Raw genomic sequence first — 22,426 nt, forward strand, 5'->3', positions numbered from 1 at the left:
AGTGAGAACATGCAATGTTTGGTTTTCTGTTCCTGTGTTAGTTTGCTGAGAATGATGGCTTCCAGCTTCATCCATGTCCCTGCAAAGGACGTGATATCATTCCTTTTTTTTTTTTTTTTTTTTTTTTTTTTGAGACAGAGTCTCGCTCCGTCACCCAGGCTGGAGTGCAGTGGCTGGATCTCAGCTCACTGCAAGCTCTGCCTCCCGGGTTTACGCCATTCTCCTGCCTCAGCCTCCCGAGTAGCTGGGACTACAGGCGCCCGCCACCTCGCCCGGCTAGTTTTTTGTATTTTTTAGTAGAGACGGGGTTTCACCATGTTAGCCAGGATGGTCTCGATCTCCTGACCTCGTGATCCGCCCGTCTCGGCCTCCCAAAGTGCTGGGACTACAGGCTTGAGCCACCGCGCCCGGCCTATCATTCCTTTTTTATGGCTGTATAGTATTCCATGGTAACTATGTGCGACATTTTCTTTATCTAGTCTATCATTGGTGGGCATTTGTGATCCTTGTATTACATAGGTTCCAAGTCTTTGCTATTGTAAATAGTACTGCAATAAACATACGTGTGCATGTGTCTTTATAGTAGAATGATTTATAATCCTTTGGGTATATAGCCAGTAGTGGGATTGCTGTGTCAAATGATAGTTCTGGTTCTAGATCCCTGAGGAATCGTCACACTGTCTTCCACAATGGTTAAGGTAATTTACACTCCCATCAACTGTGTAAAAGCGTTCCTGTTTCTCCACAGCCTTGCCAGCATCTATTGTTTCCTGACTTTTTAATAATCGCCATTCTGACTGGTATGAGATGGTATCTCATTGTGATTTTGATTTGCATTGTAAGAGGCAATTTCAACTGCACTCAGTAAAGAGGATCGCCAATGCAGTCAGTGCTTATTTTCCACTACCCTGTGCTTGGCCTGTCACATATAGAGGGAGGGCATTTTTCCATCCTTTTGTGATCCCATGGGGTGTGTCCTCCCCTCATCCTTGTTTTGCAGATGAGGAAACTGAGACTTAAAGAGTTGAAATGATAGTTCAAACTCACATAAGTAGGGCCCAGCTTGGATGTTAGCATGCTATTATTATTCTTTGTTGCTGTTGCGTTGTTCCTAGATGAGGAAACCATTTCTGAGGGGTCATGGGGCTCAGAAGCGCAGGGCTGGGGTAGTCATCCAGACAAGCACTGTCCAACAGAAATACAACAAGGGATCGGGGTGCTGTGGCTCATGCCTATAATCCCAGCTCTTTGGGAGGCTGAGACGGGAGGATTGCTTGAGGCCAGGAATTCGAGGCTGCAGTGAGCTATGATTGCACCACTGTATTCCAGCCTGAGCAACAGAGTGAGACCCTGTCTCTAAAGAAAAAAGAAAAAAGAGGCCAGGTGTGGTGGCTCGTGCCTGTAATCCCAGCACTTTGGTAGGCCGAGGGGGGCGGATCACTTGAGGCCAGGAGTTCGAGATCAGCCTGGCCAACATGGTGAAACCCCAACTCTACTAAAAATACAAAAATTAGCCCAGTGTGGTGGCAGGTGCCTGTAATCCCAGCTACTCGGGAGGCTGAGGCAGGAGAATTGCTTGAACCCAGGAGGCAGGGGTTGCAGTGAGCCGAGAGCATACTGCTGTGCTCTGTAGTCTTGCTCTGGGTGACAGAGCAAGACTCCATCTCAAACAAACAAACAAAAATAAGTGCAGGGCTTGGTAGTCATCCCGATAAGCACTGTCCAACAGAAATACAACAAGGGGTCAGGGTGCTGTGGTTCATCCCTGTAATCCCAACTCTTTGGGAGGCTGAGGTAGGAGGATTGCTTCAGGCCGGGAATTCAAGGCTGCAGTGAGCTATGATTGTGCCATTGTGTTCCAGCCTGGGCAACAGAGTGAGACCCTGTATTTAAAAAAAAAAAAAGACAAAGAAAAGAAATACAAAGATCTCATATGTAATTTTAAATTTTCAAGTAGCCTCATTAGAAATGGTAATAAGAAACAGGTGAAGTTAGTTTTAATAATGTATTTTTAACCCAATATATTGAAAATGTTACTTCCACATGGGATGAACATAGAAATTACTGAGATATTTCACACTTCTAAAAATATTGAGTCTTCAGGCTGGGCACAGTGGCTTGTGTCTGTAATCCTAGCACTTTGGAAGGCCAAGACAGGCAGATTGCTTGATTTCAGGAGTTCCAGACCAGCCTGGGCAACATGACAAAACCCCATCTCTACAAAAAGTTAGTTGGGCATAGTGGCATGTACCTGTAGTCCCAGCTACTAGGGAGGCTGAGGCAGGAGGATCCCCTAAATCCGGGAGATCAAGGCTGCGGTGAGCCATGATCACGCCACTGCACTCCAGCCTGGGCAACAGAGTGAGACCCTGTCTCAACAAACAAAAACAAACAGAAACAAAAGTCTTCAATATCTGGTGTGTATTTTATGCTTTACTTGATCTCAATTCCGATGAGTCCCATTTTAAGCACTCAGTGGCCACATGTGGCTTATGGCTACATTTTTGATAGCGTGTGTGGGTCTAAATCTTTGATAAGTATTTCTGGTATTTTTTTGTGACACAATAAGGCTCAGGTAGTAAACATATCGGGGGTACCCGATATATACTTGTTTTGTCATACCAGACCCTTTGCTTTTGGTCTGGATATTTGACCCCTCCAAATCTCATGTTGAAATTTGATTCTCAGTGTTGGAGATGGGGTCTAGTGGGAGGTGTTTGGGTCATGGGGGCAGATCACTCAGGAAGGGCTTGGTATTGTCCTCTCAGTAATGCGTAAGTTCTTGCTCTATTAATTCCCTCAAGAGCTGGTTGTTAAAAAAACCCTGGCACTTCCCTCTGCTCTCTCTTGCTTCCTCTGTGGTCTCTGCACATTCCAGCTCCCTTTCACCTTCCACCATGACTGGAAGCAGCTTGAGGCCCTCACCAGATGCAGATGCCTGTACCGTGCTGTACCAGACAGTCTGCAGGACTGTCAGCCAAACAAACCTCTTTTGTGTATAAATTGCCCAGCCTCAGGTATTCCTTTACAGCAACACTAATGGACTAAGACACCTTTCATACTCTTTTTTGATGAAGGAAGGAGAAATGAAGGAAGGGAGGAAAGAAGGAAGGAAGGAAGGAAAAAAGGAAGTCCTTCCTAAAAATATTTCCCCCAATATGGAAAAAAAAAAAAAAAAAAACCCTTTTTATGTAACACCGTTAAGCATTGCCCCAGCAGAAGCAGCCCCATGTCTTGAGCTTGAAGGAAGGAAAGAAAGGGAGAAAGAAAGGAGAATAAGAGGAAGAAACAGGAGGAAGAAATGAAGGAAAGGAGGAAGGAAGGAAGGAAGGAAGGAAGAAAGAAAGGAAGTTAGTTCAGTGGAGGATCCAGGAAAACTGCCCTGAATGCCCTGAAGTTCCTCCCTTCTGCCTAAATATTTTGAAGTAGCTAACAGAATCTGTCCAACTTCATTATCTTAATTTGAATCCCTGCCCCCAGCCCCCAAGAAGCAGATCCAGAAGCAGAGATTTGAATGCTTCTGGAGGAGATTCCAAAGCACACTGGCAGAAAAGTAGGAAACGGAAGACCCAGCAATAAGTGAGCCATCAGGCAAGTTACCACCATGAGCAACTGGGTCTCAATTACCAGTGGAGACCTCTGGGAGGCAGCAGAGAGCACATTCCTCCGCGTTATTGCATGCTAGTGGTAAGGGAGCTGGGGTATTGATCCATCAGCTCCCATCCATCACAAATTAAAGGATGCTCCTTGGTAGTATTAATTCTCTAACACCACAGACTGCTGAGTGGACACTTTGATAGCCAGAGAAAATGCCCTGGGGGCTGGCAGGGGGAAGTCAGACCTGCATACACTCAAGTGGTTAGGACATGGCTGGACAGTGTTTGCCACACTGGTGACGTACCTACTTCCTTATAATTAAAAAAGTTTACTTTTTGTACCATAAGCCCTTGTGAACTTTATGTCCATTAACTTTGTGACAGTCTGGCTGCCATATGGGACATGAGATGATTTAGTTGTTGTCATCTCAGTGACAGAAAAGGCAGAACAGCTATGGAAGGAGATCGCAGATGTATGCATATATTTATGTGTAACCTTGCAAACATGTGCGTGCGCTCCCATTCTTGTTGTCACCAAGCCTAATTCTCTTACCACATTCTCTGCTGTCTTCCCCATATACATACAAGCTCTTTTTTAGTCATTGGGCAAAACAGAAGAAAATAAAAGGACCAAGTCTCCATTTTCTGGGGAAATGATGCTGTTCTCCTTCTAAGGAGGCATCAGAATCAAATGTCCCCTACCTGTGTCTCCAGCTTCATTCTCTCTCTCTCTCTCCCCCATTGGAAAATAATTTGTATTGGTTTCTGGCTAATCTTTTGTTTCTTCTTGAGAATATGAGCAAAATGCTTTTTCTTTTTTCATGTATTTCTGTCTCTTTCTTTCATAAAGATAGCTCAACACCTGCACTTCTCTGCAACTTGTACTTTTCACTTCTGGAGGTGTTGGGTTGCTATTTTGACCTCTCTTCATGGCTGAGGCTGAGGCAGTGAACAGGACAGACAGGAGTTTTGAGGTTCTGTAACTCAAAACATTTTAAGAGCCCCAATGTGACTTAACAAGAGGAAACATCTTTGAGGCATGTTTCATAAAATCAACGTATTAACCATGTTTTTTTGCTCGTTTGTTTGGTTTTTGAGATGGAGTCTTGCTCTCACCCAGGCTGGAGGGCAGTGGCATGATCTCAGCTCACTGCAACCTCTGCCTCCCAGGTTCAAGAGATTCTCCTACCTCAGACTCCCGAGTAGCTGGGACCACAGGCACCCGCCACCATGCCTGGCTAATTTTTGTATTTTTTGTAGAGACAGAGTTTCACCATGTTGGCCAGGCTGGTCTTGAACTCCTGACCTTGAGTGATCCACTCCCCTCAGCCTCCCAATGTGCTGGAATTACAGGCATGAGCCACTGCACCTGGTCTTAACCATGTATTTCTGATTCTCTGATATGTCGGGCTTTGCTGACCCTACAAGAATGGCCCCTCCCAGAGCTAGCCAATTTCTAGATAGTAAAGGGCCTTTTATATGCAAACCAACCAATCCAGATCTACACCCCTAACCATCTCCTTTCTTGGGCTCTCACCCGCTGGGACACTATCCCCCTGCTCTAATCATCTCGGAGCCAAGTACCAAACAATGAGGGGCAGCTCCTATGCCCCGAAGCCCTTACCCAGCCTGGCTCATTCCTTCCCATGGAAATCACAATAAAGGCTCTTGCCCACATGTTTTCTTCATTCCTTTTGCCCCCCAGCCCAGCCCTGTGTGGCCCTGCATAGCATGGTGCGCCCTTTCTTCTTGGGACCTGTGAGTAACAAACTATATTTTCAATGGCAGTCGTCACCTGATCTAGTGGCCTTGCCATACCTGAATAATAATAAAACTGGGCTGGATGCAGTGGCTCATGTCTGTAATCCCAGCAATTTGGGAGACTGAAGTGGGAAGATTGCTTGAGACCAGGAGTTCAAGACCAGCCCTGGCAACATAACAAGATCCCTATTTCTACAAAAGAAACCCAGAAAAATTAGCCAGGCATGGTGGCACACGCCTGTAGTCCCGGCACCTCAGGAGGCTGGGGTGCGAGGTTTGCTTGAGCCCAGGGGGTTGAGGCTGCAGCGAATCTCCCCATGATCATGTCATGGCATCCAACCTGGGCAATAGAGCAAAAACCTGTGTCAAAAAGATAACAATAATAATAAAACCTACATTTTAAAACAATGAAGGCCCAACATGGGATGCCAGCCCCGTCATCCTCATCACCTCCCTGCTCTCATGTCCTTCTATTCTCTCCACTCCAGCCACACAAGCCTCCTTAATGTTCCTCAAGCATGCCAGGCATCTTGCATGTAGGCCTCTGTGCTGTTCCCTGTGCTTGCGATGCCCTTCCTCCAGATATCAGTACGTCTTTTCCTGCCTTCATGTCTCTGCTCAAATGTCACCTTCTTAGAGCAGTCTTTTGCAAAATAGCTCCCACTCCATCTGACCTTTACCTGCTGCTTCTTTTTCTTTCTCTTTCCTTCCTTCCTTCTTTCCTTCCTTCCTTATTTCTCCTTTCTTTCTTTCTCTTTCTTTCTTTCTTTCTTTCTTTCTTTCTTTCTTTCTTTCTTTCTTTCTTTCTTTCTTTCTTTTTCTTTCTCTCTCTCTCCCCCCTCCTTCCCTTCCTTCCTTCTTTCCTTCCTTCTCTCTCTCCCCTTCCTTCCTTCCTTCTCTCTCTCCCCTTCCTTCCTTCCTTCTCTCTCTCTTTCCTTCCTTCCCTCCCTCCCTCTCCCCTTCCTTCCTTCATTTCTCTTTTCTCTTTTCTTTCTTTCCTTCCTTCCTTTCTCTCTCTTTCTTTCTTTCTTTCTTTTTCTTTCTTTCTTTCTTTCTTTCTTTCTTTCTTCTTTCTTTCTTTCTTTCTTTCTTTCTTTCTTTCTTTCTTTCTTTCTCTCTCTCTCTCTCTCTCTCTCTCTCTCTCTCCTCTCCCTTCCCTTCCCTTCCCTCCCTCCCTCCCTTCCTTCCCTCTCTCCTCCTCCCTCCCTCCCTCCCTCCCTCCCTTCTTTCCTTCCTTCCTTCCTTCCTTCCTTCCTTCCTTCCTTCCTTCCTTCCTTCCTTCCTTCCTTCCTTCCTTCCTTCCTTCCTTCCTTCCTTCTTTCAACAGGGTCTTGCTTTCTTGCCCAGGCTGGAGTGCAATGGTGTGATCTCGGGTCACTACCACCCCCGCCTCCTGGGTTCAAGCAATTCTCATGCCTCAGCCACCCAAGTCGCTGGGATTACAGGCATACACCACCATCCCCAGCTAATTTTTGTATTTTTAGTAAAGACCGAGTTTCTGCATGTTGGCCAGGCTGATTTCTAACTCCTGGCCTCAAGTGATCCACCCGCCGTGGCCTCCCAAAGTGCTGGGATTACAGGCGTGAACCACCACGCCCGGCCTCCATTTTTCTTATAAAAACTATCTTTACCTGACAGATGATAAATCTGCCTGAGTTTATTTGTCTGATTTCTCTGCCCTAAACAGTGAGTTTCCTAAGAACAGGAAATTATTTGCTCTATTAATGGCTGTGCCTGGGATAGGATCTAGTATAGAATAAATGCATAATCAACATATGTCAAATGAATGAATGAACAAATGAACCTGATAATTTTTCTCAAGCTTTCTAGGTGAAATAGTGCACTTGATCTTATCGTTGGTAAAGCTCTGGTAAAACCTGTTATTTTGCAACTTAGGAAGACCTTACTCAGTTCTTAAGAAAAACCAGCTGGGCGCGGTGGCTCACGCCTGTAATCCCAGCACTTTGGGAGGCTGAAGCAGGAGGATCACAAGGTCAGGAGTTTGAGACCAGCCTGAGCAACGTGGAGAAACCCCGTCTCTACTAAAAACACAGAAACTGGCCGGGTGCGGTGGCTCAAGCCTGTAATCCCAGCACTTTGGGAGGCCGAGATGGGCGGATCACGAGGTCAGGAGATCGAGACCATCCTGGCTAACACGGTGAAACCCCGTCTCTACTAAAAAATACAAAAAAACTAGCCGGACGAGGTGGCGGGCGCCTGTAGTCCCAGCTACTTGGGAGGCTGAGGCAGGAGAATGGCGTGAACCCGGGAGGCGGAGCTTGCAGTGAGCTGAGATCCGGCCACTGCATTCCAGCCTGGGCGACAGAGAAAGACTCCATCAAAAAAAAAAAAAAAAAAAAAAAAAACCACAGAAACTAGCCGGGCGTGGTGGTGGGCGTCTGTAATCCCAGCTACTCAGGAGGCTGAGGCAGGAGAATCGCTTGAACCCAGGAGGTGGAGGTTGCAGTGAGCTGAAACCGTGCCATTTCACTCCTGCCTGGGTGACAGAGCAAGACTCTGTCTCAAAAAAAAAGAAAGAAAAGAAAAGAAAAAAGAAAAACCAAGGTCTGCATTTCCATAAGCAGGTGTAGCTCATTTGATTAAATTTCCCTTGCTAACTTCTTAGGATACACATGAATATATAACTAAGCATTTAATCAAACTCCTGACTTACCAGAGGGGTTAGATGCTGAATATAATTTGTAATTGCCTAAGAATATAGTAAGCTTGAGTACTTTTGTTTCCATAATTAAGTGTGAGGCCCTTGTCTCAATGTGAATTAAGAATACTTCAAGCACTGAATATGAAAAGTAAATTTATTTTCTTTTGGAAAAGTTCAAAAATATATGAAAGAAGAGAAAATAGAATGGTATCCCACCCAATTCCTATGACCCATCTTCAATAATTATTAACTCATAACACATCTTGTGTTTCTCTAGCCCAAACTTAAACATAACCTTAATTTGCAAATTGAAGCAAACCTTTAATTTGCCTTAACATATAACCCGGGGTTGTGTTTAACCCTCTTAAAGCAAATCTCAGACGTTGTATGATTTCATCTGTAAATATTTTAATATGTACTTCTCAAAGTTAAGGACTCTGCAGCCACTGTGGAAAATGGTATGGTGATTCCTCAAAAAAGAAAAAGCTAAAGAGTCACTTATGTTGCATGTTGTCCTCACTCTGGAGCTAGTCTTAAGGAGCATTTGCCACCTGGAGCTCTGCCAGTTCCTGTGCAGAAGAAAAAAGTGGTCCAGAGCACTGCTGTGGACCACTTTCAAAAGTTCAATAGAACTTTCCAAAAAATGTTCCCTATCTCCAATGTTTAATAAAGTAGCTACTAGATACATGTAGCTTTTGAGGACTAAAAATATGGCTTGTAAGACTGAGCAACAGGATTTTAAATGTTGTTTAATTTTGAAAGCCACATGTGGCTACTGGTTTGGACACTGCAACATTAGAGAGATTTGTACTGGTTATTAAATGCTTCAACCTGGGAGTGACACGTTTCATTTCCACTGAGAACTCATTGGTCAGAATTAGTCACATGACCCCAGCAGACCACGGGGGTGGTCTTACATCTTACATCTTACACATGCCTGTATATGGAGAACTGGAAATATTTGGTGAACAGCTCTAATGCCTGTCTCAGAGAATAAGTCTTTTTGAGATCCAGAAAGGAGAAAAATTGGCTATTTTATTTCAGGAAGAGAAGATAAGAAACGTGGAGACTTAATGTATTATTTATCTATTGTTGTGTAACAATTTACCAAAGCCTTGGCTGCTTTAAACAACATTTATTTCACAACTTATGTGAGTCAGGAACCAGGTGCAGCGGTTTCAGAGTCTCTCATGAGGCTGCAATCAAGGTATCAATTGGGGCCTCATTCTCATCTTAAGGCTTAACTGGGGAAAGATGTGCTTTCAAGCTTAAACACGTGGCTGTTGGCAGAATGCTATGGAAAAGGAACACTCAGAGAACAATTATAGCGATACCAAAAGGCTCTTGAAATTAAAAAATATAAAAGCATAAATAAAAACTGAATAAAAGGTGGAAAGATAAAATTAGAGAAATCTCTCAAAAAGAATATTAAGACATAATGGAAATACAAAATAGAAGAAAGGGAACAGATAAGAAGAGAATCAGTCCAGAAAGTCCAACATCTGAATAATAAGTTTAAAAGAGAATCAAGAAAAAAGGGTGGGAATCTTAGCTGGGTGTGGTGGCACACTCCTATAGTCCTCAGGAGGCTGAGGTAGGAGGATTGCTTTGAGTCCAGGAGTGCGAGGCTGTAATGAGCTAGGATCACATCACTGCACTCCAGCCTATGTGACAAAGCAAGACCTTGTCTCTAAAAAAAGGGGAGGGGGGTAAGAATCATACTAAGTGCCCAGTATAATGACTGAAAATAGACCTAAACTTACATCATAAGAAAATTTTGGAACACAATGGAAAAAGATTCTAAAAGCTACTAGAGGAAAAAAAAACGAGGTCTTATACAAGAAATTAGGAGTAAGAATGCTTCAAGCTTCCCAACGGCAATGCTGGAATTAGAATACATTGGAGCAATACTTCACATTTTTGAAGTAAAATGATCTCCAAACCAGAATTCTATACCCAGCCAAACTACCAATGAGGTATAAAGCTAAAACCATGGCATTTCATACATAGAAGGCTCCAATATTTACTTCCTGAGACCGATTAGACTGTTCAAAAATGGCTACACCATGGCTCCCATTTTACATTTGCTTAGAATTTTACCACTTCCCCATAAAGGATTGGAATCTATATTCTCTCCCCTTGAACCTGGGTGAATCTTTGTGACTGATTCAACTAATAGCGTAGGGAGGGAGTGATGCTTTGTGACTTCCAAGGTTAGGTCATAAAAGGAGATGCAGCTTCTGCCTGGCTCTCTCCCTTGAGACATGTGCCTTTGGAGTCCTGAGCTGGCATAAGAGAAGTTCAGCTACCCTGAAGTTGCCATACTGGAGACACCATGTGGAGATACCACATAGAGATGGAGAGAGATGCTTGAGAAGCCTCAGTTGTTTGAGTCTTTCCAGCCTAAGTGCCAGCCCTGTGACTGAGGAAGCCTTGGAGATGACTCTAGTCCCTCTCACCATCTGACTGTATTTGCATGAAAGACCCCAAGTGAAAACCACCCAGACGATCCCAGTTGACCACCCAAATCACAAAATGTAATAATATAAATGAATGTTGCTGTTTTATGCTACTAAGTTTGGGCTGCTTTTTATGCAGCAATAAGGTAACTGGAAAACTTGTCATGCATCCTTTCTCAGGAAGCTACTAGAGGATGTGCTTCTCCAAACAAGGGAGTAAACCAAGAAAGAGGGAAACATAGAACACTGGACTTAAGAAATCCAACAATGAGAAGCAAAGGGAATCTCCTGGATGATGATAAAGAGAGAGCCCAGGATGAAAGCTGTATGCCAGGGAAGGTCCTGATTAGACCATGTGACAAGTCTTCAGGAAAGACTGCTTCTGGATGATAAAATGAACTGAATAGCTGTTAAAGACTTGGGGGTCAAATTTGCAATAAGTACCAAGCAAAGAAGAATTTAAAACATGACGAGTCCCAAGGGAAACAATATGTTGTGAAGAAAAAGTAGCTATAGTTTGTTCATGCCATAACTGTAACTTGCCTTGTACATGACAATATAAACACCGAATCTTCCTGACTTTCTGAAAGAACAATATTGGGCAAATGCGCAGGTCTTGGAAGGTTCCATATGTAGGGGGATGGAGGGAGAAATTAGCAAAATCCTCCTTTTCTATAGCTAATACCTATAAAGTGCTACAACACCCATACAGGATACTTCTTTGTTGCTTTCATTATAATATCCTTGGGTATTGCTGTTGGCTATTTCTGAATACTAATTAAATATTCACAAGTGTACATCTTGTTTTCCCAACCTAACTATAAGCTCTTTGATAGTTAATGCTTCTCTATATTATCTGTAGTGGCTGACCTAGTGTGCTACACATAGTACGTGGTCAGTTTGAGAAATATTAGTTGAATAAAATAATAATGTTGGAACAAATAAATAATACCTAAAACTGAAAATTATTAAAGTAGAAAGAAGTAAGTGAATGAACGATATAGCGCTTGGTGTGGTGGCTCATACTTGTAATCCCAGTGCTTTGGGAGGCTGAGGTAGGAGGATCGCTTGAGGCTAGGAGTTTGAGACCAGCCTGGGCAACACAGCAAGACACTATCTCTACAAAATATATATATATTTAGCCAGGTGTGGAGGTGCGCATCAGTAGTCCTAGCTACTCAGGAAGATGAGGTGGGAGGATTACTTGAGCCCAGGAGTTTGAGGCTGCAGTGAGCTGACATTGTACCACTGCACCCCAGCCTGGGTAACAGAGTGAGACCTTCATCTCCGAAACAAACAAACAAACAAAAACCCAATATGAATAATAGGGTAGTAAATAGCAAAATAATCAGCTAAAGGGAATCAGGCACAGAAAGACAAATATCGCATGCTCCCATTTATATGTGGGAGCTAAACAAAACAAAACAAAAAAACAAAACTCACGGAGGTACAGAGTAGAGTGATAGTTACCAAAAGATGGGAAGGGTAGTGGGGAGGGTGGAATAAAGAGGAAATGATTAATGGGTACAAAAATAGAGTTAGATAGAAAGAATAAAATCTAGTGCTTGGTAGCACAATAGGGTGACTACAGTTAACAATAATTTATGTTCCCATCACAAAGAAATGGTAAATCCTTTCTTAAAAAATACTTTTAAGTTCAGGGGGTATATGTGTAAGATTGTTACATAGGTTACCTTGTGTCATAGGATTTGTTGTACAGATTATTATTCAGTCTACCATTGATGGGCATTTTGGTTGATTCCATGTCATTGCTATTGTGAACAGTGCTGCAATGAATATGCGTGCATGTGTCTTTGTAGTAGAACAATTTATACTCCTTTGGGTATATACCCATTAATGGGATTGCTGAGTGCGATGGTATTTTTGTTTTTAGGTCTTTGAGGGAGGAATCACCACACTGTCTTCCACAATGGTTGAACTAATTTACACTCCCAACAACAGTGTATAAGCATTCCTTTTTCTCCGCAAGCTCATCAGCATTTGTTATTTTTTGACTTTTTAGTTACGGCCAAGAAATGGTAAATGCTTGAGGTGGTAGATATCCCAGTCACCCATATTTGGTCATTACACGTTGTATGCTTGTATCAAAATGTCACATATACCCCATAGATAGGCACAACTATTATATATCCATAATGATTTTTTAAATCAGCCAAAAGATGGCCAGGTGCAGTGGCTCATGCCTGTAACCCCAGCACTTTGGGAGGCCAAGGAGGGCAGATCACTTGAGGTCAGGAATTTGAGACCAGTCTGGCCAACATGGCGAAACCCCATCTCTACCAAAAATATAAAAAATTAGCCGGGTGTGGTGGTGGGTGCCTATAATCTCAGCTACTCGGGAGGCTGAGGCAGGAGAATCACTTGAACCTGGAAAGCGGAGGTTGCAGTGAGCCGAGATCGTGCCACTGCACTGCAGCCTGGGTGACAGAGCAAGACTCTGTCTCAAAAAAGAAAAAAAAAAATCAGCAAAAAGGGATGATAGTGGGTATCTTTCAGGAGGAGGATATGAAGCATGGAGGGAGGCAGGGGACTGCTATTTTGCATAACAAAAGCTGTTTCAGAGACGCATTTGACTCTAATTCCCAATGGCAGCACCCCTCTATTCCCTTTCCTGCTTTGTTTTTCTCCTTAGCACTTAGCCCCATCTAACATACTATGTATTTTCCTTATTATTTACTCTATTTATTCCTCATCTCAATTCAACTCCACGACCACAGGAAATTCTGTCTGCCTTGTTCTGTGTTTGCAAAATTACTGGGCACATGGCAGATGTTCCATACAGTCAGGAGAATGAATGAACCTTGCGCCTCTGCAATGTTTGTAGCCGCTCATTTATTTTAACTTTTTATTTTGTTGAAATTTCAGATTTACCAAAAAGTTGTAAGACTGGTACAAAGAAGTCGCCTGTATCACTTATCCAGGTTTCTCAAATGCTAACATTTTACCACTTACACTCTATCCTTTCTCTCGCGCTCTCTCTCTCTCTCCACCCCAACCGTTGACCACTGAGAGTAATTTGTAGATATGATGGCCCTTTAACGCTATCTAATTCAGTGTGTTTCCCAAAACAGGGCATTCTCTTACATAAGCACAGCACAATGATCAAAATTAGGAAATTAGCATGGACACACTGTTATTATGTAATCCACAGATCTTATTCAGATGTCACCAATTGTTCCAATAGCATTCTTTGTAGCAAAAGGAGGTCCTGGCTCACTTGTTGAATTTGGTCAGTCACATTTCCTTTAATCTGGACAAGTTGTTCTGTCTTTATTTGAGCTTCGTGACATTAACACTTCCAAAGAATACTTATTTTATAAAGTGCCCCTTAATCTGAACATGGTTGTTTACCAGTTATTCAAATCACGCATTTTTGGCAGAAGTTCCTAGAAGCGACGTTGCCGCCTTCTTGGTACGTCATTCTAAGAGGCACATGATTTGCCAGTCACTTGCTTGTCTGCCAGCGTCCTCCACTGTCAAGTTACTGTTTTGACCCTTAAAACTAACAATTGTCTCGAATTGGAAATACCATTCGACCCAGCCATCCCATTACTGGGGATATACCCAAAGGATTATAAGTCATGCTGCTATAAAGACACGTGCACATGTATGTTTATTGCGGCACTATTCACAATAGCAAAGACTTGGAATCAACCCAGAAGTCCATCAGTGACAGACTGGATTAAGAAAATGTGGCACATATACACCATGGAATACTATGCAGCCATAAAAAAGGATGAGTTCGTGTCCTTTGTAGGGACATGGATGCAGCTGGAAACCATCATTCTCAGCAAACTACCGCAAGAAAAGAAAACCAAATACCTCGTGTTCTCACTCATAGGTGGGAACTGAACAATGAGATCACTTGGACACAGGAAGGGGAACATCACACACCGGGTCCTATTGTGGGGAAGGGGAGAGATAGCATTAGGAGATATACCTAATGTAAATGACGAGTTAATGGCTCATGTATACATATGTAACAAACCTGCACGTTGTGCACATGTACCCTAGAACTTAAAGTATAATAAAAAAATAAATAAATAGCAAAAAAAAAAAAAAACACAAACAAACTAACAATTGTCTTTGGGAAGATACTCTGACACTATGTAAATGATCTGTTATCCCCCAAACTTTCACCTGTGAATTTAATTATCCCTTGATAGTTCCTGTATGTTTTTATGGTAGTTGCCAAATTGCCTACATATATAACTTTTTTTTTTCTTTTTGAGAAATAAGGTCTTATTCTGTCACTGTAGCTGGAGTACAGTGGCAAGATCATAGCCCACTACAGCCTTGAACTCCCGGGCTCAAGGAATCCTCCTATCTCAGCCTCCAGAGTAGCTGGGACTACAGGCGAGTGCCACCATGCCCGGCTCATTTTTGTTATTTTTTGTAGAGATGGGGTTTTACTATGTTGCTCTGGCTGGTCTCGAACTCCTCAGCTCAAGTGATCCGCCCGCTTCAGCCTCCCAAAGTTCTGGAATTACAGGCATGAGCTACTGTGCCCGGCCTCCTTATGAAATAATTCTAAAGAATACTTATAGATACTCCCCAATCCAGAAGGGGGTAGTTATCCCTCTTCCTTAACTTCATGTGGGTAGGTCTTAGTGACTGTTCCAGAGGGTAGAGTAGGGAATGGGAAAAATAGTAGCTTGATGGTGGAGAAACCTGGCAGACACCACCTTAACCAAGGGATCGAAGTTAACATCACTAATGATAAGTCATGTAACTAGCGTATACCCTGATCTGAAGCAAAGAGAACGGCATTGCACCCCTGTGCAATGGTCTTCTTTCAAATCCATTATTCCAGTCTAACCATGAAAACGGACAAACCCAAGGTGAGGGACATTCTACAAAGTACTTGATCAGTGCTCCTAGACATTATTAAGGTTGTGAGGAACAAAGAAACAGATCAGAGGAGACTCAGGAGACAGAATGAGGCTGGGCACAGTGGCTCCCACCTGTAATCCCAACACTTTGGGAGGCCAAGGTGGAACGACTGCTTGAGCCCAGGAGTTTGAGACCAGCCTGGACAACAGAGTGAGACCCTGTCTCTACAAAAAATTTAAAAATTAGTTTGATGTGGTGTTTTGTGCCTGTGGTCTCAGCTACTAGGGATGAATACAAGCCTTCTTACCCTACAGATTGCTGTAGGCATGAATTAAGATCAAGCAGAGGCCAGGTATGATGGTTCATGACCATAATCCCGGCACTTTGGGAGGGCGAGGTGGGTGCATTGCTTGAGCCCAGAAGTTCTAGACCAGCCTGGGCAATATAGTGAAACCCCATATCCACTAAAAATACAAAAATTATCGGGGCATGGTAGCACATGCCTGTAGTCTCAGCTACTCAGCTACTCAGGAGGCTGAAGTGGGAAGATCGCTTGAACCCAGAAGGTCGAGACTGCAGTGAGCCGTGATTGTGCCACTGCACTCCAGTCTCTACAACAGAGTGAGAGCCTGTCTCAAAAAAAAAAAAAAAAGTTAATATTAGAGGAAGCTGGGTGAAGGGTATAATGTTAACTCTCTGGCACTATGTTTTCAAACTTTCTGTAAATCTAAAATTATGCCAAAATAAAATGTTTATTTAAGAAATGAAAAATAATGTAATATTTAATCAGTCTTGGTCAGTGATATTCACAGATTTCAGGTCTGGAAGATTGACTCTGGTGATTTTTAAAAAATCTACTTACCACTAATTCTTGACTGCTTATATAATATGTATGCAGGCCGGGCGCGGTGGCTCACGCCTGTAATCCCAGCACTTTGGGAGGCTGAGGCGGGCGGATCATGAGGTCAGGAGATCGAGACCATCCTGGCTAACACGGTGAAACCCCGTCTCTACTAAAAATACAAAAAAAATTAGCTGGGCGTGGTGGCCGGCGCCTGTAGTCCCAGCTACTCAGAAGGCTGAGGCAGGGAATGGCGTAAACCTGGGAGGCGGAGCTTGCAGTGAGCCGAGATCCCGCCACTGCACTCTAGCCTGGGCGACAGAGCAAGACTCCGTCTCAAAAAAAAAATAAAGAAATAATATGTATGCTAGTCATTATGCTGAGGGCTTATCTGCTTGATTTTTGTTTGTTTATTTTCTTTTTGAGACAGGGTCTCACCCCATCACCTAGGCTAGAATGCAGTGACATGATCACAGCTCACTGCAGCCTCAACCTTCCAGGCTCAGGTGATCCTCCCACCTCAGCCTCCTGAGTAGCTGAGTAGCTGGGACTACAGGCATGTGCTACCATGCCCGGATAATTTTTGTATTTTTTAGTAGATATGGGGTTTCACCATGCTGCCCAGGCTGGTCTCAAACTCCTAGGCTCAAGCGATGCACCCACCTCAGCCTCCCAAAGTGCCGGGATTATGGTCATGAGCCACCACACCTGGCCTCTGCTTGATCTTAATTCATCCCTACAGGAATCTGTAGGGGAAGGAGTCTTGTCTTCATGTTATTGAGGAAGCTGAAGTCGAGAGAGGGGAAGCACCTTTCCAAATGCACACTACTAAGAATTTCAAGAGCTAGGATTTGAACCCAGGTCTATGTCCAGAATTAGTCTTTGCCTCATTCGCTTTTGGAAGCTTGCAGGGCACATGCTACTGTGCAATGTCATGCCCAAAGTGACAGCCACATTCCATCTCTGAATTCACTCTTGGGTGCCTACATCATGACCTGCAGACATCTGGATGATCAAATTTGGCTTTGTCATTTTTATCCTCCACCTCCCAAAGATCTTGATACTCATTCCCCACGGGTATCCGGACCAGAAGGCAGAGACCAAATGTCTTTTGGCCGATCCATTTTTGCAACTCAACGTGACTAGATTTGCTGATAATTGTTTTAGCAGTCAGATGAATGCGATTTGCCGTTATTTATTTGGGGCATTTATTTCAAAGATGCTAGCCCTGTTCAATTGAATAACATTCTCAAAGCCGGTATGGTAATGCTGCTGCTGATTGATAAATTAAACCTCCAGCTGGTAGAGGTGTTAAAGATTAGAACCAATGGTTGGGGCTGGTTTCTGGCTGCCTGCTGTTAAACTGCTTCTGTCCGCAATGCTAATAACATTCTAAATCTCTCTACCTGGTCAACATTAGTAATTTGTATTAGTGGGGGTCTGGGAACTACCTACTGTAGTCATTTGAGGGGGCTGTGATGATTTCTTGCCCATCCATTCCCATTTGCTAGGTGATAGGTAAGATTCCGGTATTAGAGATTCATTCCTTTGGCTACAGAAATGTTATCTCTGCAAAGTGAATCTATAAAGATAATGCACATGGAGCCCTGCCACACTTTATAGTAAATGAGTTGAGTTCTTTCTGGAAAAGAGTTATTGAGCAATTGGGGGTTGAAGGACTTGAGAAGATTCCTAGGAAGGAGAGGGGAACCCCAGCATTCCAAACTTTGTAGTCAGGCAAACTTTGGAAGTGCCATTTGGTGAGAGGAAAGTGTAGACTCTTCTGTCACCTTGATGGCAGGTGAGAGGAGGCATTTGGAAATGTATATGGGTATGTCTGGTTATCACATGACTAGGGATGCTACTGACATTTAATGGGCATTTGCCAAGAAGGCTAAACAATCCGCAATGCACAGAACAGCCCTAAAGAGCAACAAATGTTGCACCGAAAATGCCAACAGCACCTCCATTGATAACCCTAGAGAATTCCAAGAAAGAGATGGTGAGTTTGCCCCCTTCCAGAGCCGTGGTCGCCAACACTGGCTATACCCCAGGGAAATGCTGAATAAATAAGAGAGAGTGGGGGATGGCTCAGGAATATGAATGTTTACAACACTTTGCAGGCAGTTCTGCACGCAGCCGCTTCTCTGCTGTCTAGGCACGGTTTGGGGGCATCCTGGAGGACTGTTCTTTGTCCTCCAGTAAAGATGCCTGATTTTGTTGTATAGGGGCTTCATGGTCAAAGTGTGCAGAGAGAATGATCACAAATCACCATGACAAGTGGTGCTGCGTGGGCTGTATTTCAGGAGCATCATGAATTTGTTTGTTTGTTTGTTTGTTTTTGAGATGGAGTCTCGCTCTGTCTCCCAGGCTGGAGTGCAGTGGTATGATCTCAGCTCACTGCAACCTCCGCCTCCCAGATTCCAGCGATTCTCTTGCCTCAGCCTCCCGAGTAGCTGGGATTACAGGCATGCACCACCACGCTCGGCTAATTTTTGTATTTTTAGTTGAGTCAGGGTTTTACCATGTTGGCCAGGCTGGTCTCGAACTCCTGGTCTCAGGTGATCCGCTCACCTTGGCCTCCCAAAGTGCTGGGATTATAGGCTTCAGCCACCATGCCCAGCCTACAAATATTTTTTATGAAAGTTTGCAGCACACACAAAACTGCACACATCAATCGCGTGTAGCTCAGTGAAAAGGTACAAAATGAACAAAACTTACAAAGTGAGCACACCCATGCCACTGTCACCCAGACGGAGATGCTTCCAGAAGGTATCCCTTTACCCTCAAAGTGACTACTCCTTTGACTTCTAAAGGCGATCAGTGTTGCCCATTTTTGAATGTTATTATTTATTTATTTATTTAATTTTTTAAAAAGAAGAGATTGGGTCTCGCTCTGTCACCCAGGCTGGAGCACAGATCACGTAGCTCACTGCAAGCCTCGAATTCCTGGGCTCAAGCCATCCTCCTTGCCTTGGCCTCCAGAGTAGCTGGGAATCAGGATAGCTGGGACTGCAGGTGCGCACCATTTTTAAAAAAAACTTTATATAACAGGAATTATACACCATGTTCTACTCTGTGTCTGGCTTCTTTGGTTCAGTATGGAGTTTATAAAATTCGTCCATGCACCCGTGTGTAGCTCCATATTGTCCTTTCTTATTGCTGCATAAAGCTCCATGTTCTACAGTGTATTTATCCATTATGGTATTTGGGAAATTTCCAACTTTTAGCAAGTATGAATAGTGCCGCACATTCTAGTGCATATATCCATATATCCTCATTCCTCCTGGAAATATACCCAGGAGTGACATTGTTGGGTCATAGGATGTTCAAATGGCCATGTTGATGGAAATGACCAAAAAGGTTTTCTTTTTATGTGGGTTTTGTTGTTGTTGTTGTTGTTGTTTGTTTTTTGAGACTTGGCTGTCTCCCAGACTGGTGTGTATGATCTTGGCTCATTGCAGCCTAACCTCCTGACCTCACACAATCCTCCCACTTTGGCCTCCTCAGTAGCTGGGACTACAGGCATGCACCACCATGCTCAACTAATATATTTCTTTCCTTTCTTTCTTTCTCTCTTTCTTTCTTTCTTTCTTTCTTTTTCCCTCCCCCCTCCCTTCCCCTTCCCTCCTTCCCCCCTCCCTCCTTACCCCTCCCTCCTTCCCCCCTTCCTCCCCCTCCCTCCCCCCTCCCTCTTTCCCCCCCTCCTTCCCCCCTCCCTCCCCTTCCCTCCCTCCCTCCCTCCCTCCCTCCTTCCTTCCTTCCTTCCTTCCTTTCTTCCTTCCTTCCTTCCTTCCTTCTGTAGAGGCAGGGTCTCACTATGTTGCCCAGGCTGCTGTCAAACTCCTGGGCTCCAGTGATCCTCCTTCCTCTGCCCCCCAAAATACTAGGATTACAGATGTGAGCCACCGCACCCGGCCAACAGTTTTCCAAAATGGTTGTACCAAATTCCTCTCTGTCCAACAGAATGCAAGAGTCCGAAATGGTTTCAGCTCCACATTAGTGACCTTGGGAAAGTTTTTAAGTCTCTCTCACCCTCAGTGTTTGCATCTCTTCCATGGGGCTGCTGCGAAGACTCAGTGGAAACTTTACCCGGGCAGGAACTCCATCAGGGAGCTGTCACTCTTTCCTGAAAAACTCTGGGGTCTTCACAGATCTATGCAGGTAGTGCTCCTGCTCTAAAACTGAATAATCTTCTCAGAGAGGTCCATCAAAACAAGTTGTAAGTTCAACTCGGACAGTGCAGCCCTCTCGTATGACTGGCTCTTAACATCTGAGCACGTGGGCTTGCCTCTTGTTTCATATTAGTTGCTGTTCACCTTTGATATCTGAAGCAATGTGAAGTACAAAAACCACTGATATTTGGTGAGCACCTTCACAGCCCCTCCTTCTCCCTGAATCCCACACAATTCTATCTCCTTGCAATTCCAGTCACTCTTGGTTTAATCATTTCATCCATATCTTGACAAGTTAGAAAATCTTGTAAGTGTTATGGGGCAATGTGTAAAAGTTGGTGCATTGGCACAGAACAGGGACTTTATATAAAGACATATCATCTTTCCAGAGTGTTCCAAAAGAACCTGAATACTGATATGTGTGCGTGTGGGGGCGAGGGGGGAAGGGAATTAACTAGGATTCAACTAGCTAAGGCTTGAAAGAATATTTGCCTTTTTCATCCTTTCCCCCTTCCTCTCTGTTTCGCCTTTCTGCCTATACAAGCTCCATGAAAATTCAATGTTTCTTGGTACGTTCAATTTGGAAGACAGTTTGGTGACATCTTATAAGCTCGAAGACATGAATACCCTGTGGATCCAGAAATTCCACACCTAAGGCTATTCCTAGAGACATGCATTCTTATCTGCACCAAAGGTATTTGAGGCAGTAATGTTTAATAGCCCCAACTGGAAAAAAAAAAACCAAAACAGATTCCCATCAACAAGATGATGGATAAACAAATAGTGGCATATTCTCTCGATGAAATACTATACAGCAGTGAAAGTGAATAACTCACAGCCACGTGTGACAACAAACAGGTGAATTTTTCTAACAGATTAGGATGTATGAATCTTTTGTGTGTGTGTGTGTGTGTGTGTGTGTGTGTGTGTGTGTGTGTATGTTTGACAGAGTCTCACTTTGTTGCCCAGCCTGGAGGGCAGCGGTTTGATCTTGGTTCACTGCAACCTCAGATCTCCTGGACTCAAGGGATCTTCCCATCTCAGCCTCCTAAGTAGCTGGGTCTACAGGTTCCCATCACCATGGATGGTTAATTTTTATTTTTAAAAAGGCTTTTGGAGAGACAGGGTCTTGTTATATTGCCCAGGCTTGTTTCAAACCCCTGGCATCAAGCAATCCTCATATGCCTCTGCCTCCCAAAGTGCTGGGATTACAGATGTAGACACCGTGCCCTGCCAGATGAATCTTAAAGACATAATGTTGAAGCAAAGAAACAAGAAACTGTAGAATACATACTATATGATTATTCCATTTATATAAAAGCCCAAAAGAAGCAAAGTAAAATTGTATTGGTTAGGAATGCATAATAAGGTAGTCAAACTTTTTTTATTTTTAAAGGAAGATATGAATACCATAAAGTCAGGTAGAAATTATTGCTAGAATAAGGGGCTGTGTAAGCGTGTTGGAGAAGGGGGTTCTGCAGAGGTGGTGATGTTCCATTTCTACCCCTAGACTTGGTTTCATGAGTGTTCATTTCAGTTTAATTTCTTAACCCCGTTACCTTTATGTTTTATGCATTTTTCTGTGTGCTTATTGAATTTCACCACATGAAAAAGCAGAATGGGAACTAATCACAGTGGTTCTGGAGACACGTGAGGTACCAAGCAAACTATACTACCCAGAACCCCTATCCAGCCAACTAGGACCTGATTAATTATTTCCTCCCAGGAGTTCAGACTTGTCACCTCTGGGGTCTCCAAGGTAGAATAAACCCTTAATTCCAACTTGCAGGAGTCTCTGTGATTTGAAACGTTCACAGAAGTAACCCCAAACCACTCTCTCCGCTTTCAAAAATGGTCTTTTGCTAACCAGAGCAAATTTGTTTAGAGACTGACGAATCGCACCTCTAGACACAAATCCCCTTCTCTTTTCTGTCTTTTAAGTTTTTTTTCCTGCCTCCATCCTGCCTTCTCCTTGCAAGATGCTGGGGAGCGTCCGGTTGTCTGCAACCGAAATGGAACCGGGTGGAAAACAGGCTTTCCTCCCAGGGGAGGAGGAAGCACCCCAATTCCCCCTTCCT

At 43.7% G+C, this 22,426-nt stretch overlaps 2 protein-coding genes and 1 long non-coding RNA gene across 29 annotated transcripts in view; 1 reads left to right on the forward strand and 2 right to left on the reverse strand.

Moving 5' to 3' along the window:
* Window positions 1-22,426, reverse strand: part of C19H19orf53 (chromosome 19 C19orf53 homolog) — a 542,027-nt gene that overhangs the window by 251,887 nt on the left and 267,714 nt on the right. Inside the window, exon 1 of one of the 27 annotated variants that reach the window (XM_050770960.1) lies at window positions 14,625-14,628. The exons of 24 other annotated variants lie outside the window; for them this stretch is intronic. The gene's annotated coding sequence lies outside the window, so the exon portion shown is untranslated. Of the gene's footprint in view, window positions 1-5,293; window positions 5,298-6,740; window positions 6,745-14,624; window positions 14,629-22,426 lie in introns of those variants that run through there. 2 more of the 27 variants (XM_050770968.1, XM_050770953.1) reach the window with 2 other exon arrangements.
* Window positions 1-22,426, reverse strand: part of YJU2B (YJU2 splicing factor homolog B) — a 595,535-nt gene that overhangs the window by 236,203 nt on the left and 336,906 nt on the right. The gene's annotated exons all lie outside the window — the stretch shown is intronic.
* Window positions 9,905-11,185, forward strand: LOC126942927 (uncharacterized). The gene is made up of 2 exons (XR_007721655.1): window positions 9,905-9,995; window positions 10,659-11,185. It is a non-coding gene; the product is annotated as an uncharacterized LOC126942927 (long non-coding RNA).

This window comes from Macaca thibetana, chromosome 19 (genome assembly GCF_024542745.1).
Source record: "Macaca thibetana thibetana isolate TM-01 chromosome 19, ASM2454274v1, whole genome shotgun sequence".
Lineage (NCBI taxonomy): Eukaryota > Metazoa > Chordata > Mammalia > Primates > Cercopithecidae > Macaca > Macaca thibetana.